This window comes from Manis pentadactyla, chromosome 13 (genome assembly GCF_030020395.1).
Source record: "Manis pentadactyla isolate mManPen7 chromosome 13, mManPen7.hap1, whole genome shotgun sequence".
NCBI classification, from domain to species: domain Eukaryota; kingdom Metazoa; phylum Chordata; class Mammalia; order Pholidota; family Manidae; genus Manis; species Manis pentadactyla.
In genome coordinates this window covers 11,350,698-11,365,727 of record NC_080031.1, presented here as the reverse complement: position 1 = coordinate 11,365,727, position 15,030 = coordinate 11,350,698, and the positions used below count along the sequence as shown (strand labels likewise).

Genomic DNA, 15,030 nt, shown 5'->3' with positions numbered 1-15,030 from the left:
GGGGCAGGGAGCTGTGGCCCTGGGTCGGCAGCCTTCTCTCCTTCCCTTCCTTCCTTGCTTCCTCCCTCCCCTTCTTCTGTCTCTCCCTCCCTCCTTCAGCAGGGCAGCTAAGAGGCACTCCTGAGAGCCCCCTGGGAGCCCTTCTTTTCTGTCCTCTGACACACATTGGCAGTATTTTCATGATTTTCCTTCCCTTTTGACAAGCAGACGCTGTGGAAGTCTCCCATCCCTGTCTGGGCCTCAGCGTCCTCATCTGTCAACTCCCATGGCAGGGCCTGGGCTTCCGTTCAGAGAGTCTGGATTCCACGCCCAGCGCGGCCACTTATCTGTGACCTATACAAGTCACTTCCCCTCTCGGACTGCAAAATAAGGATTAGCATCAGAATATTCTGAAAGTCTTTGCCCATGGTTAGCACTCAACATAAGCTTTCTTGAATGGGACGGAAAGAGTTGGATTGTAGTTTCATTCCACAGGCCTACCAGCTCCTCTCATCTCTCATTTGAGAGGGAGGGGGGCCCCTGAGGCCAGAGAGCCAGGTGCCTTCTCAGTGCCCCAGCCCAGAAGCCCCCAGGGGCTTACCCCCCAGCCCCCAGCCCCAGGCGGGCCTCTCAGAGAAGCTGCCCAGGCCTGGGTTCTGACGTCTAGACAGATTTGCAGGAGGCTGAAATAACAGTGAACTCAGCAGGACGGACCGAAAGGCTGCATTAGAAACCCCGCTGGCTTCAGCTTCTCCCGCCCTCCGGAGCCACCTACGACCCTGGCGCAATCTGGTTTATTTCCCTTCAGTGGAGGGCTTGGTCCAAAATCAGTCTCTGGCCCAGGCCCAGCTCCCTTCTCGGAAGCGGCCTGTAGGTGGCGCTGCGGAGCCCCCTTTAATTGCATTATGTAATATAACCTGTTTACTAAATCATGTAATCAGTCGCCTTAGGATTTACAGCTTCGGATGTGCGTAGAGAATTGGACTTTGAGTCAAATTTAAAAACAAATAAAAATGAGAGGCAGCTGTTGCTGATAGTGTGATATTCATCTTTTGGAAACAAATTCACCCCACTGCTATAAATTATGCCTGGAAAAAAAGTGTTGTTGGTGGGAAGGAGTTGGCTAGGTTTCCTGTGCTGGCAACTCGGAGCGATGAATCTTGAAATAACGGTGTCAACCTGTCACTGATTTCATGTGACTCTGTGAATTTATCTAAGGAAACGCAGGGGGTAACGCGTGCATGAGCGTGCGTGCACGCGCGCGCACACACACACACACAGACACACACACACCAGGTTTCCTCTCAAGACCCAGAAAGAGCTAGAAATCGCAAACTGAAAGTTGAGTATCTAGAGGAACCTGTTGGTCCCCGTGCCCTGGTGTATGTAGTCATCTCTGCATAGTGACGGAGTGCGGCCAGCGTGGGATGGTGGGTGAGGGAGAGAATTACCTGGAGACTTGGGAAGGTTTCACATATGAGAAGGTCTGGTTGGACTGGTTCAAAGTCGGAGAGAAGTGAACGGTCCTTGAAGAATGGTGGGGACAGGCCAGCTCCCCGGGAGCTAGGTGGAAGCTCAGCAGCCTGAGGACTCCGGGGACAGGAATGCTGCCGCCTGGCAGTGGCTGCTTCCCCCATCTTGCTTCCTCACCTTCTTGGGTGCTAGGGGCAAATGGAAGCCCTCTGGTCTGATACGAGCAGGCTCAGCGCCAGGCGTGCGAGCCGGGAGGGCAACTGAGCCTACGTTACTGGAGGAAGGACAGGTGGGAGGGGAGCCGAGCAGGACGTGCACTCAGGATCAGACCCCGGCTCCCTCTGTGTCTTGGCATCTGGCGGGCTAAGAGGTAAAAAATGAGCCTCTGCTCCACCCTTCCCCAGGTCCTAGGGGACGCTGCACCTGCACAGAGCCCACGTTCTTGTATAATGTCCCAGCCGGGGGGACACTTTCCCAGTGCCCCTCAGGTTCCTGCTTGTAACTCCCAGTGGGAAGTAATGCCCTTCTGACCTCAGCAAGAAGCAGAGATGACACCCAAGACAGAATACACCTCAGACCCGCCGGCCACCAGCAGCATTCTGCAGTCACTGTCATTTGCTCCCTTTCTGGGAGGCCTACTTGGGAGGTGGTGCCAGGTCATACCCTATTGTTATGACGCTGGTCTCCAGGGAACTGAGTGGAGACAGAGCAGAAGCCAGCATGAGCTCTGACTAGGACTGTCAGCTTCTGACTCCCTGAGAGGTGAAAATCTCTCTCTCCCCACTTTTCTCTCCTCCCTCCCCCCTTAGCTGTCATGTGAGGCAAATGGTCTTTGGAAGGGGTCAGAGCCTTTTGTGAAACCAGAGAGCCCAGAGACCCTCCTGTTCCCCAGGAGTGTGGCCTCCTGCAGATGGCCTGTGGTCCTCCTTCCAAGGGCATCCACCTCCTCTCCTTTCCCCACTCCCAAGGCCATTTTGCTGTTTGTTGGTTATCTGGAGTAACAATATGTCCCCAGTGTGGCTGGGTTAACAGGTCACTTATGCATTCACTAACCCCAGCCTAGAGAGGAGCGAAAGCTTGCTCTAGGGACCCAGTTCTGCGAGGTGGGCCATTATCCACCCTGGGTCCCTCTGTGCCACAGGTTGGTGGGGGAGTTCTGGTGGTCACAGAAGGCAGAAGACCCAGCCCCACCCTGGGCATGCTGGGGCCATTGGCAATCACAGACCATGTCACCTCCTCATCCCCTGGCCGGGTGCCCCGGAGAGGAGCCTCATCTGGCCTATTGCTCACTGCCAGGCCGCTCTGATTCACAGAGGTTCCCAGCACATCAGAGCCCTAAGTCCAGGGTGGCAGCTTTCTCTGTTTTACTCCACCACTTCAGCTATTTTTCCATCTGGTTTCTGGAATATGGACCAGGGTCAGAGTCCAGACAGCAACTCAGGCCTGCTCCCCCAGCCCACTTTCCTGCTGTTCCTACCTCACGCCACCGGGACCAGAAAGTGGCAGAGTCCCCTGTCCTCCCTGCCTTGGCTGTCACACCTTTTCTGGCTTCAAAAAGCCACTGATATATTTTACAAACTGAAACAGCAATTTAATTCCCCCTGATAGCGGCAATTGTCCATTAGATCTTCCTACCGAGGAGCTTAACAATAATTCCTTTCATCTAACTGCTTGCTTCTTCCTGATCTGAGAATCAATCCCATAAATAGCAGGCAAGAGTCTTCACATTACTCTCCCCCTCCAGCTTTTAGCATTTTGATGAAGATTCTCATCTCCTCTTAAGCACTTTACAACTTGGCAATTTTTCCCCCTTTGGTTCCTTTAAACAAAATAAAACAAAAACAACAACAAGAAAACAGAAAGGGGCGGTGGGAAAGCACACTAGCTATGAGGTCAAGCGCAGCCCTTTGCCTCTTCCGGCAGAGAAGTGGTTTGCTCCTGCGGCCTGAAGGCAGGGCCAGGCACCGGTGCCCTCCAGACCTTCTTCAGTCGGGGCCCGCTTTTGCCCGTGATGCTGGACTTAGGACATTTTCCCTTTCCAGCGCCCCCTGTCCTTCATTGCTGCATCCCAGGAGGAGGCGGGGAGGCCGTCGCTGCTGCCCCGGCGTGGAGTCCACGTGAAGGTTCACGTTAATGGAGCCTCTCCTTGGGCCTGCTGCCAGGTTCCTGCCTATCCTGGGGGAAGCTCTCACCCAGACATGGCATTCTGCGCTCCCCTTTTCATCTCTATCCAAACAGCCTGAGTGGGGAGGTGGGTAGCAACAGGGAGAGGAGAGAGCTCGAGGGCTTTCGCTCAATTATTTTTCCTTTCTTTTAAACACCCAGGCGGCCCCGTGACCAGGGCAGAGGAGTCTGCCAGCTCTTCCGTGGGTGCAGGGAGCGTGGCACGCCAAGGCACCTGGGAGCCCGGGCCTGCTCCCTCAGGACACCACTGCGTGCTCTCTTGTCTGCACGCACACAGAAACAAATCTAAAAATGAACTCAGGGACTGAAATCCCCCTCGACAAACCTGATTCCCAGGTTTATTATTATTTGTCGAGAGCTGACAGCAGCCGCTGCTCAGGACCCAAGCTGCGAAAACAACACGGGCTGGGCCCCTGAGGCTCACAACTCAACAGAGACAGACAAACAGCTCAGTTGCTGGGGCTCCCAGATGGAGGGGGTGCTTCTGCTCTGCAAGGAGAGGGCCGGCCGCGTCTGCTGCCCTACCTACCTCCCTCTGGACCACAAATCCTTCTCTCCTCCAAGGCAGGCGTGCAGGGAGGAACGAACACAGGAGAAGGGAGGCTTCCTGTAAGGGGGCCGGGGAGGGGGCTGCCATGCAGAACTGGGCAGGGGCGGGTCCGCAGAGGTAAGGGACCCTGATGCCTGCCCAGTCTGTCACCTGGAATACTCTCAGTCTCCTGGAACTGAAGGAGCCTAAGAGGGTCAGCCAGGCCCCTTGCTCTCTCAGAAGGGCTGTGCCACGTCCTCTGACTGGATGATACCTGGTTCCATTTTTTAAAAATTCCCTCTAGAAAAAATGGTTAAGAATCAGGGTTGTGGAAGCAAGTGGCCCTCTGGGCACCACTTATCATTGGAAGGCCACTCATCCCTGACACTTCCTTACCCAGCCAATGGGTGCCCTTCCCCCTGGGCCTTTTTGTGGCCCCAAAGGAGGGGAGAGCAGGTGGAGTCAACAGGAACGAGGCCAGCCTGGGGGAGGGAAGGCTCCCTCGCCTCTTGGTCCTCACTGCTGTTTGGGACAAAAGCAGGTACACTGGCTCTGCGTTCGCTGTGTGCTAGGAAAGGCAGCCCCAGGGAAAGGAGGATGGTGGCTGCCATGTGAGAAGAAGTGGCCCTGGGCATCCCGGGCATCCCGGACTCATCAGGCAGCTGAGCAGACACACTCGCCATCACTTTGGAAAAAGTTCTTCTCTGCGCCTTTTGCTCTGCTAGCAAGTGTGATGCTTCTGTATTACTCACTGTGCCCTCTCCCCCGATAAGGCTGTGCTCAAAACCCTGCTCTTCATGAGACCGTCCTTCACTTCTGCCCCAGGACTGTCCTCGCCCTGGAGCCTGGCCACCTGACAGAAGTGGGCCACAGGAGCATGAATGATCGCTATGTGTGTTTCTGTGTCATGGAAAATCTGCCTCCTATCCACACATCCTGTCTTGCTCACTGAACCCCATACTCCCCAGCAGACAAGACCATGGATTTTCCTTCTAGCAGGAAAAAAAAAAGGCCTGTGCAACATGACTTCACAAGGTCCGTCTCTTTATGGAGCTTGAATATATATATTCACAGTCTCAGTGCAATTTCTTTGGCTTATTCTTAAAATGTAAGACAAACAAACAAATCTGGGGAGGACACCTCTTCAAGTCCCAGCACTCATGTACACCTCAGTGAGGATGAGTTTGTTTCCCTAGAGCAAATTTTGGTAGGGGTGAAATGATAATACAGTTAATAACAACTGCTATTTATTGAGCCCTCACCATGCACCGGGGCATTATGCTGAGATTCTTAAACAATAACCTTGTTTATTTTCCCCAGCCACCATCGTGGGTAGGCATGGTGGTGGTCCCCATTCATGGATGTGAAAATGCAGGCTTAGAGAAGCTGAGAATGTTTCCAAGTGGGACACGTAGTCTGTTTTCAGAGCCTGAGTGTTTAACCTAGAAATCTCAGGGTAGGGGCAAGAAACACTGGAGGAAGAATGAGGCCTGAGAAACTGGAAAATAATAGAAAAGGCAAGACTGACAGTGAAAACAAGCTCGTAGCTTTGAGCTGGGCCATCCAACGTCAGCTGTCCTTAAACTTTCCCATGCCCTGAATTTCCAAGAATTGTATCAACACCATCTAAGTGTCTTCCACAACCTGAACCCTTTTGCACATACATTCCTTAAAGAGCACACACTTTGTGCCTTTGGAGGGGGGGACTGTGTGACCCAAGCCCACTCCTGTCAGCCTGTTGTCGGTGGACAGCGGTGTGCACACAAACTTATTTAAATATTTTATTGCATTTTGTTATTATTTCATACAAATGAGGGGAAGATGGGGAACAGGAAGTGCTGATACCAGCAATAAGAAGCAGGGGTCTCATAAACATAACACGATGGAGACAAAGATGGAAACATGCAGCATGCTGAAAGAGGCAGGTCTGGAGTCTCTCTTGCGGACTCCCTGGACTGTGGGTTCAACGATGAAGGGAAAGAACAAATATGAAATGATGGAAATAAATGGCTGAAGTCTGTGCTGTGTAACTGGGAATATAATCGTGTGCTTTAGCTGTCTGGGAGTCCGACTCTGGGAACTGCTACTGTGTGAACGCAGGGCCGCCTGTGCCCTGACCCCACACTCAGCAGCCTCGGGGCCAGGGCTCTGTGACTCACGTTGATGGGGATTCGTCAGTGTCTCCTTCCTGCCAGCCAGCACCGAGGGGCCCTGCTTTGGCCCAGGTGGGGTGGGGTGGAAGGCAGTGTGCAGCCAGCCTGCTCTCCATGACTGTCTCTGCTTGGCCTTCTTCCCCCACCACACCCATGCTTTTCCAGGGACCACCCATGGCTGCAGAGAAGTCTCTGTTTTGGAGGGAAAAATGCCCATGACGCACAGGCTAGGAGGCACCTGGCTCTGTCTTTGGAAAGCCTGTCCAGTTGAGCAGTACTGGTTTTGACACATCAGGGCCTCCCATCCTTGGGGAGCATCCCATCTCTCGGCATATCTCCGTGGGTCCTATCTTTATCCCATTGCAGAAGTCCCGTCCTGCCCAGCTTTCTTTCAGAGCCTCCTCCTTCCACTCAGCCTGGAGAGATTCCAGGCAGCGATCTGAATGGTGACCAGTGAAGACAACTTGGCAGGCCAACACCAAGGTCATCACCTGCAGCCTCCGAAGCAGGTAGCAATTAAACAGAAGCGCAGAGGGCCAAAGCCAGGCTCAACCCCCTACTGGCTCTTGTCTCTCTCCTGCCAAGCCCTTCAACCTCCAGCCTTGGAAAGGGAGCTGTGGTTCTCTGGCTTCTATCGGGGAAACCTTTAGTCATATGCTGGCCCTTTCTGCTGCACTCAGGCCCCAAGGAGAAGTGTTTTGTATTAACAGCAGAATCTTGGAATACTAGCAGCTTGTCTGAAAACTATAACTCACATCAAAGCTCGGTCTTGCCCTTTGCAATGACAGTGCATTTCCTAGCATTGTGGTCTCAAGCGGGAAGAAGGTGTCTGGCCTGCGATGCAGAAATTTGTGGACTTGAAGTTCAAGATTGTGCCTCTACTTCCCCCAGTGAGATGGACCACTCCCTCTCATGACACAGCAAGGAGCAGGACGTAGAAGAAGAGGAGGAGAAGACAATTTTGCCCAGTGGGCTCTGGCCCTCGGGGACCAATTAGGACGCTCTTCTGGGATCCGAGCACTTGTTAATCTGCATCTTCTAGAGTCTGGCCCTCGCAGGGTAAAGGAGCAAACCCTCCTGACTCCCAGGCCTAGCCGTTCCGTCCAGAGCAGGTCGGCCTGGGCCAGCAGGGGAGACACACAAGAGGTGTCTGCTCCCAGAGCCCGAGGGGGTGGGGAGGAGGAGTAAATTGGGATTTCTCATCCAAGATGCCGCCCTGTGGGCGCAATGCAGCTGGGGCAGGGCGCTGCTATTGGCAGGCCTCTCTGTTCTGTTTTCTCTCTTTAGGGCCTGGCTGCCTGAGGTCAGAGAATCTGCTCTGCAGCATTAGGAAGAGAAGTCTGCTGTCTCTGTGCTGGAATTCATTAAAGCGAAAAAAGGATTTCACTTAATGAGACACTTGCTGTGATCAGAGATTATTTCACTGGAGCTGAATGTGCGTGTGAGCTGAGAAGGTACAGGGAGAAAGGCGGTGGGCAGAGGGAGGTGAAGAGGAAAGGAAGCCTGAGGAAGAATGATTGGGAAGAGCAAGGAGAGGATCCCAAGGGAGACAGGCGGGGCACTGAGGACATGGAGGGTTCAGGGGGCTGTCCGTAGAGGAAGGCTGGCCACTGGGCTGCCCCACCACTCAGCCTCAGCCTTCATGCACCGCCTGCTCCTTGGCTTCTTCCCGGTCCCAGGAGCAGTGGGCACTCAAGGCTCCGGGCAGGGTGCTAGAGGGCTGGCAGAGTGGGAGCATCTTGCAAGGTCATGCGGTCTGACTGGTTCCTTGTTCAAACGAGAAAACCTGTCCACGTGTCCACAGAGCCAGTTGGAAATTGGGACCAAACTAGAATCCAGGTCCCAAATTCAGTCATTTACTGAGCACCTACTAGGGGCCAGGCTCCATGCAGGCCAGTGGAAGTTCCAGAAGGATAAAACAGAAACAAATGAGCAGAATAAATAAAGAAACAATGAAATGAAAATTTCCCTGAACTGAAGCAAGACAGGTGACTCCCAATGTCAAGGAATCCCAAGGGCTGAGCAAGGGTGATGATAAAAAGGAAAGGAACAAACAGAACTTCAAGCCTCATGCACAGCAGTGAGACATCAGAATTTTGAAAAGAAAAGAAAACTAAAAGTTCCCATAAATCCTCATTGCAAGGTTGGAAATAGGAAAGACAGTGGAGCAATGCCTTCAAGATGTAAGAGGGACTCTCAGCTCCGTCAGATTATCAAGTTTGAAGACAAAAGACATTCTGTTCTGGACCTGTAAGAACCCAGAGGCGGTATTCCAGCGAAACTTAGAAGGTGGAGGAAGAGGACGACATGAACATGAGAGAGAACAGCAGCCCGGATGACCCAGTGGGAGGGCAGGAGTTACTTGGGAACTCAGAAGACCACTGCAGTGGCCAGGCTGTGAAGACAGAGGGTCCCATGTCCTCTTCCACGGTCAAATCACACTACCTAGTTCTGTGGTTGAACAAATTTCCACCTTATAATCAATCTATATACTCAGGGTGCAGAGGTAAGTACAGTGATAGAAGAGAATATAAATCTTCTAAATCTTAATGTAAAGATGGTAAATACACCACCATTACACTCAATGATTTATAATATACAGTATAATTATATATAATATTATGTCCTACATAATATATGCCATGTGTATATACAATATATTAAAGATAGATAATATCAAATGTAATTTCATAAAAATTAACAAACTAATATAGATCAGAAGGTGAGAATATGTGCTCATTTCCCCAGCTTTCCTAGCAGGGATTTATAGATAAATATTTAAATTAAGAAAGAGGGACTTAAGTATATTATATAACATAATAAATTTTGGCCCCCAAATAACTAAAATCGGAGACTGTTCATGTGGTTGACTTTGGATCATGAACTTTGTGTGTAGAGGTGAGGAAAAGAAAGGACATTTTTATATCTTTTCCTGTTGGCTTTTTCCTCATATACATACTTTATGTTAAACTTGAAAAATAACCAAAATAAATAATGAAACATCTCTATAAGAGAATCCTCTGTAGCAGTTAAAAATAATGAAATAGATCTATTTATTTTGACCTGGAAAGCTGTCCATTTTATAACCTAGGTGGGAAAAGTGAGGTTTTAGAGCAGTATTTGAAACATAATATTTAGCTGTGTCAACTAAACACCCGAATCAATGAGATGTAGTCTCTGGGTTTTCTGCCCTATGCCAAGTGGCCTGCTTTTGGAAGTCTTCCCTGTCTCAGATGTTTGTAAGAAGCATCTTCTTTTTGCCACAGATAAGAGCTATTTTACGTATCTTTCAACTAACAAATGTAAGTTGCTGACTCTAAGTGATTAGTCCAAAGATGGGCCCAGAGGAAGCTCTACCCACAGACAACCGGGGGGCAGGAGAACCTGAGAATCACAGATGTCCCGATCGAAAGGCACCTCAGAGAGCTCCTGGCCCACCTCCCTCGTTTCACAGGGGTCTGATGAAAGCTCACTTCACTGAGTTAGTGCCCAGACAAGAGAATGGGGCTTGTTAAAAGCCAGAGTCAGGAAGCGAGTCCACAAGAAAGAAGCTGAGGGCTGGAACGCAGGCCTGGTGCCAAGACCCAGCGGAGAGTGCTGTGGGGAGAGGGCGGGGTGCGTGTGAGGCAGGGGTCCACTTCAGGGGCTGCTCAGGATGCAGTGGATTGACTGGGAGGGGAGACCCGAAGAGATCGGATCATTCCCCCTCGGTGCTCACGGTAGCTGGGCAGACCCGGCTTTAACAGGGGCCACGGGAAGCATGTTGGGGCTCCTGGGAGCGTGGGAGGGCTTGGACAGGAGCTAATGTTTACTGCGTGCCGAGACTTTGGATGAGGTGTCAGTCAATCCTCACAGAAGCCTTATAAGGGAGATATGATTGCCCAATTGCATAAAGACAATGATGGTTAGAAAACAAGTGACTGGTCCCAAATCCCACAGCCATCAAATGGCAGAGCTAGAAGCTCAGTCTGGGTTGGTCTGGTTCCAAAGTCCCTGCCCAAGAAATCACAGAGCTTCATTCAATATATGTTAACCTATTATAAGAGGATGTACCTAATCCTGTTCCCTCCCTGAGCCCTGCGTATATAATCTGCCCCTCTGCTCAGTCCACGAATATCCAGGTACATTGGCTGGCTCTTGGGGGCTGGGATTCACATTTGCCCAACAGGACTCCAAAAACCCCCACCTTGGAGGATACTAGCCCCTGAGGCTCTCTTTCTCAGAGCTCTGTGTGCTGACATTGCCTGGTGGGACACATAGCCCTACGGTGTCAGGGCTTGGAAGGAGGTGGGCTAGGACAGAGCTCAGTACAGCAAGGAGGAGAGAAGCTGTGGTCCTGAGGTCTTGGTTTCTAGGCACTCAGCTCCCTACCTGCCCTCCACTAACCTCAAGAGCACCTGCTGCCCCTCAGATGCTGCCCCTGGCCTCCCACTGTGTCTCCCTAGGTGCCTCTGCCTTTGCTGAACCTCTGACTTCAGGGGGAGGCAGGCAAGCCCAGGAGAATATGTCAGTTAGGGCTTGTCGTTGACACGTGGAGATCATTAACAAGGCTTATTTTTAAATTGTAATTGCAAAATGTAAATGCTCCCCAAACTGATGTGTAATTGCTACCCCTTCCACCCCAGCCCTTCCCCTCTGGTGCCAGCTTTGCAAGGAGAGAATTAGAAAATAAAAAGGGGGTGGATTATGTAAGCAAAACGATTTTAAAAAAAGAGAGCGAGAGAGCTAAGAATTTAAGTGAGACAGCTGGCGGCTTCTCTGATTGCCACACTTCCAGCATTAGCTACAAAAATTGTCCATGCCGATTGCACCCATCCAAGCAGCAGTGTCAACTGTATTTAGTCCCCAGAGACCAGACTGGCACTCACTTGGCAAGATACTTCAGAGGTCAGTGAATATGTGGATGTGTGTGAGTTGGGGAGAGAGGGCGGTCAGGGGTGATATTTGGGGTTGCCTCTGTCTCACCCATGGGAGCCTTCCATCCAGAGACACAACTGACAGCAGCAATCAGCAGTCTGTCAATCCATTTCCATCCTTCCCCAGATTCTACCATGTGGGGCGGGCAGGGAGCACCTCCATTCTCCCAGGCATGGTCTGGCCTGTTTGGACTCCAGCCTCTGCAGCCTCAGCCTGGAGGGAAACAGGACTCTACTGGGGAGTTCAGCAGGAAAGAACTGAGTTCCACTGCCAGTCCCAGAGAAAGCCCCTGGACTTGGGCACCACACCTGTCCACACTGGTTCGCCAGGAGTCCTAACTCTTGTCCCTTTTTTCTTTATTTCTTATTACCATCTCCCCACCTTCTTCAAGCCCTCACTGCGGCCACTGCCTGCAGTGAAGTCCCTTTGACATCACTTTGCACACAGGCTCCAAATGTTGTTAAAAAGATTGCCAGCTGTCCTTGAAGTGTGAATCGCCCAACCCACACTCGGGGTAAAGCCGGATCCCACATGGATATACCCTGGTTTTCATGCAGCATATACTCCAGCAGTCTCCCCACTCACTAATACTCCTAAAGCACAGAGCTCCCCAAATGACTAGAGGGCATAGAAGCCAGAGAAGCACCCTGACCAGTCCTGCTGCTCTCAGACATGTAGTTCTCTTGAGTGTCTGTGGCTTTGCTAATTACCTGCTTGGGGAGCTGAGCCCAGGAACATTTACCTTTCTGGTTAACTCTCTTCCTCTCCCTCTTTTCAGGGAAACCAGCTTTCGTGAGGAATTTGGCAACAATTACTGTCCCCCAAATGAAGGCTGATGAACTGTGAGGTCATAGAAGCCCTAAGACATCAGGGAAACTTACAAAATCTTGGGCAGGGTCCTTTGAAATTGGGGCTCAATCTCACCATAACAGATCCAGCCCTTATCATGGAATACTGAAAGAAAAAAGGGTTGTTTTGGGTAACTGGATTTCTAAATTCCTGCCTGTCTTGCAGGTCTGTAATCCTCCTTCATCTCTGCCTCCACCCAGAGCACTGGGCAGAGCTCTTTATATAGTGACTCAGTCAATAAAAGCTTATTGACTAGGTACAGTGCAGAAGCAGTAGCCTAGCAGCAGGCCAATTATATCATCAAGTAGGTTAGGTTCAGGTGAGGATCCTGGCCATAGGAACCTTCACTTTATCCACACTCCACCCCTCCAGGATTCTTGCCTCACAATCTACATGCTCTTAATCTTCCACAATGGTCCCTGTGCTAGAAAGCTGGAGTACTGTAACCAGATTCCACAACAGCAACAGAGGATAACAACAATATAGAGATAATAAAAAAAATTAAGGTACAACAAAATTTTGATACAGGTAACAAAAATTATAATAATCCTCAAGCCTGAGGAGGTTATTTCAGCTATATTCAAAACCAGTTCTACTTAGATGAATGAGTTGATGATTCACACTTAGTAGTGGTATGGATAGGGAGCTCCAAGCACCCTAGTGAGTAGCACATTAGGGTGTGTGCCCAATCCACAAAGACCTTAAGGGTGATAAGACAACATAGGCAAATCTTGTCCATCACATAGAATGCATGCAAGAGAGAACTGTGGCAGGAAAGGGGTCCTGTCCAGATGTAGTACACCATAACTTTACTCCTCTCCCCATGGGGGCTACTTGGGGTCTATGTATAGTGCTATTGGAGGTGCATGCACTGGCCATAATGATAAAACAAAACTCCCCGGTAAGATGCTCCTATCTTCTGGCTGTTTAGGATGTACTACTGCAATCTTTGGGGGCCACTCTGCTGTTACTCCAGGAATACACAGGAGGCTAGCTTCCAGGCTTTGTCCCCAAGGTACCAGGAGAGTCAGCCATCGTTGGTCCATGTGTCAAAATGTCCAAGGCCACATCCACTCAATGGAGTCTCCACAGTTTATTGCAGTTGGTGTTGGCAGCAAAATATTATTTTGGTGGCCAAACCTTGGCTTCAACGATTCTTCCTTGGTCTGTACGTGCAGTTGTATAAGGGAGGTAGCAATATGCATTAGCATGTCTATGGGGCTCAGGGCTCCCTTTCGGGATTTCTCATTCAAACACTGTAGCACTATCCATAAGCAGACTGACCATCCCTGCAGATTATTGGTGTCTGATGTGCATTTTATACATGCTGCCTCAAGGCAGGATGAACTGTCAGGGAAGCCAGCTTTCCTATGTCTGATCCAAACAGAACAATCCCATCCACCCCTAAATCCCACAGATGCAGGAGCCAAGCTGATATTGACTCCAAGGGCTTCTGCCAAAACTGGGAGCCCAAATCCACCAGCTCAGCCTGACTGTAGAGGTAGAGCCCAGAGTGCTCCACGACCCGGGGAGGGGGCTGCACCTCTCCCAGAGGAACCCTCAGTTGCTATACCTTTATTTTCTTTACAACCACTGGGCATGCTTTCAATAGAGGAGGGGTCAGTACCTCTGGCACCACCCCTTCATCCTTCCCCCGGCTCCTCCATTTCTGGGGCTGATGGCACCTTTCTCTCCCCTCCCCCAAGGGCCTCCTCTGATACAACCTTTACCTTTCCTACAGTGCCTCACAGCAGTGCTAGCTCAGTCTTCACCAGCTCTCTTACCTTCACCCCAATGCCTCGCCGCTGGCATTCTCATGCCACCTCTTCCTGTGCTTCCCTCAGGAGTATGTCCTTTTTCTCTGTGGCCTTTGCCTCCCTCAGAGCACCTGGCAGTGCTGCTGTCTCATTCTGTAAGGAATCTTATGCTCCACTGGACCTCGCAGCTCACGTTCTCGCACTGCATCTTGTGGTTTTTGCAGGGGTCTGTCCTTTTCCTTCATGGCCTTTACGTCTTCCACAGTACCATTGTCATGATGCCATTTCAGTCACCAACAAATTTTTTACTTCTTCAACAGCACCTTGCAGTCAGCATTCTTGTGTTGCCTCCTCTCGTATCAATGTTATTTCATTCTTCAATGAATCCATAGCAGTTTGCAGCTTGTGTTATCATGCTGTCATTTCTTGTCTCTTTCAGGAGCATGTTCTTCTCATCTGTAGGCTTTTTTAATACAGTGAGAAGCAGCCAACCCACAGTCCCCACTGCCTCACGGGCACTCTGTTTCTCAAAGGACCTACTTATGATATCAAGGGCCACCCTTACGGCCTCAGGTGTCACCCCCACCTGCCTCCAGTCCTAGGGTGGGGACCAGCCCTCTAGGAGGCAAGCCACCTCAGACCACATACCCATTGGTGAACAACTGACTGTCTACCCATTCATAGGGGCAGATGGCTGAAGCACCCCTCCCATAAGGGCAGCCTGTTCTTTTCCTTGGTCAACAGTGAATCCTGCCAATGTCACCAATTGTCTTGCCAATGGGTTTCAGCCCTGGGCAAGTTCACTATGGATTCAGTGGGACCAAGGAATGACAATGGAATGTTCTTGGGGTGAAAGGATTTATTACCCAGTTTGTTCTCCTGGCAATAAGTCGAACACTAGAATCACGCCTGCATCCAACAGTCTGCAGGTCTGTAATCCTCCTTCACCTCTGCCTCCACCCAGAGCACTGGGCAGAGCTCTTTATGTAGTGACTCAGTCAATAATAGCTTATTGCCTAGGGCTTGGAAGCAGCAACCCAGCAACAGCAACAGGCCAGTTACATCATCAAGTAGGTTAGGGTCAGGTGAGGATCCTGGCCACAGGAACCTTCACTTTATCCACACTGCCTATACTGATAGTTACATCTTCAACATCATGTAGTTACTTAAGGGGATTTAAGAACCCTAT

At 50.7% G+C, this 15,030-nt stretch overlaps 1 protein-coding gene across 4 annotated transcripts in view; it reads right to left on the bottom strand.

Moving 5' to 3' along the window:
• PKNOX2 (PBX/knotted 1 homeobox 2) overlaps nt 1–15,030 on the bottom strand; it is a 248,379-nt gene that overhangs the window by 82,498 nt on the left and 150,851 nt on the right. The gene's annotated exons all lie outside the window — the stretch shown is intronic.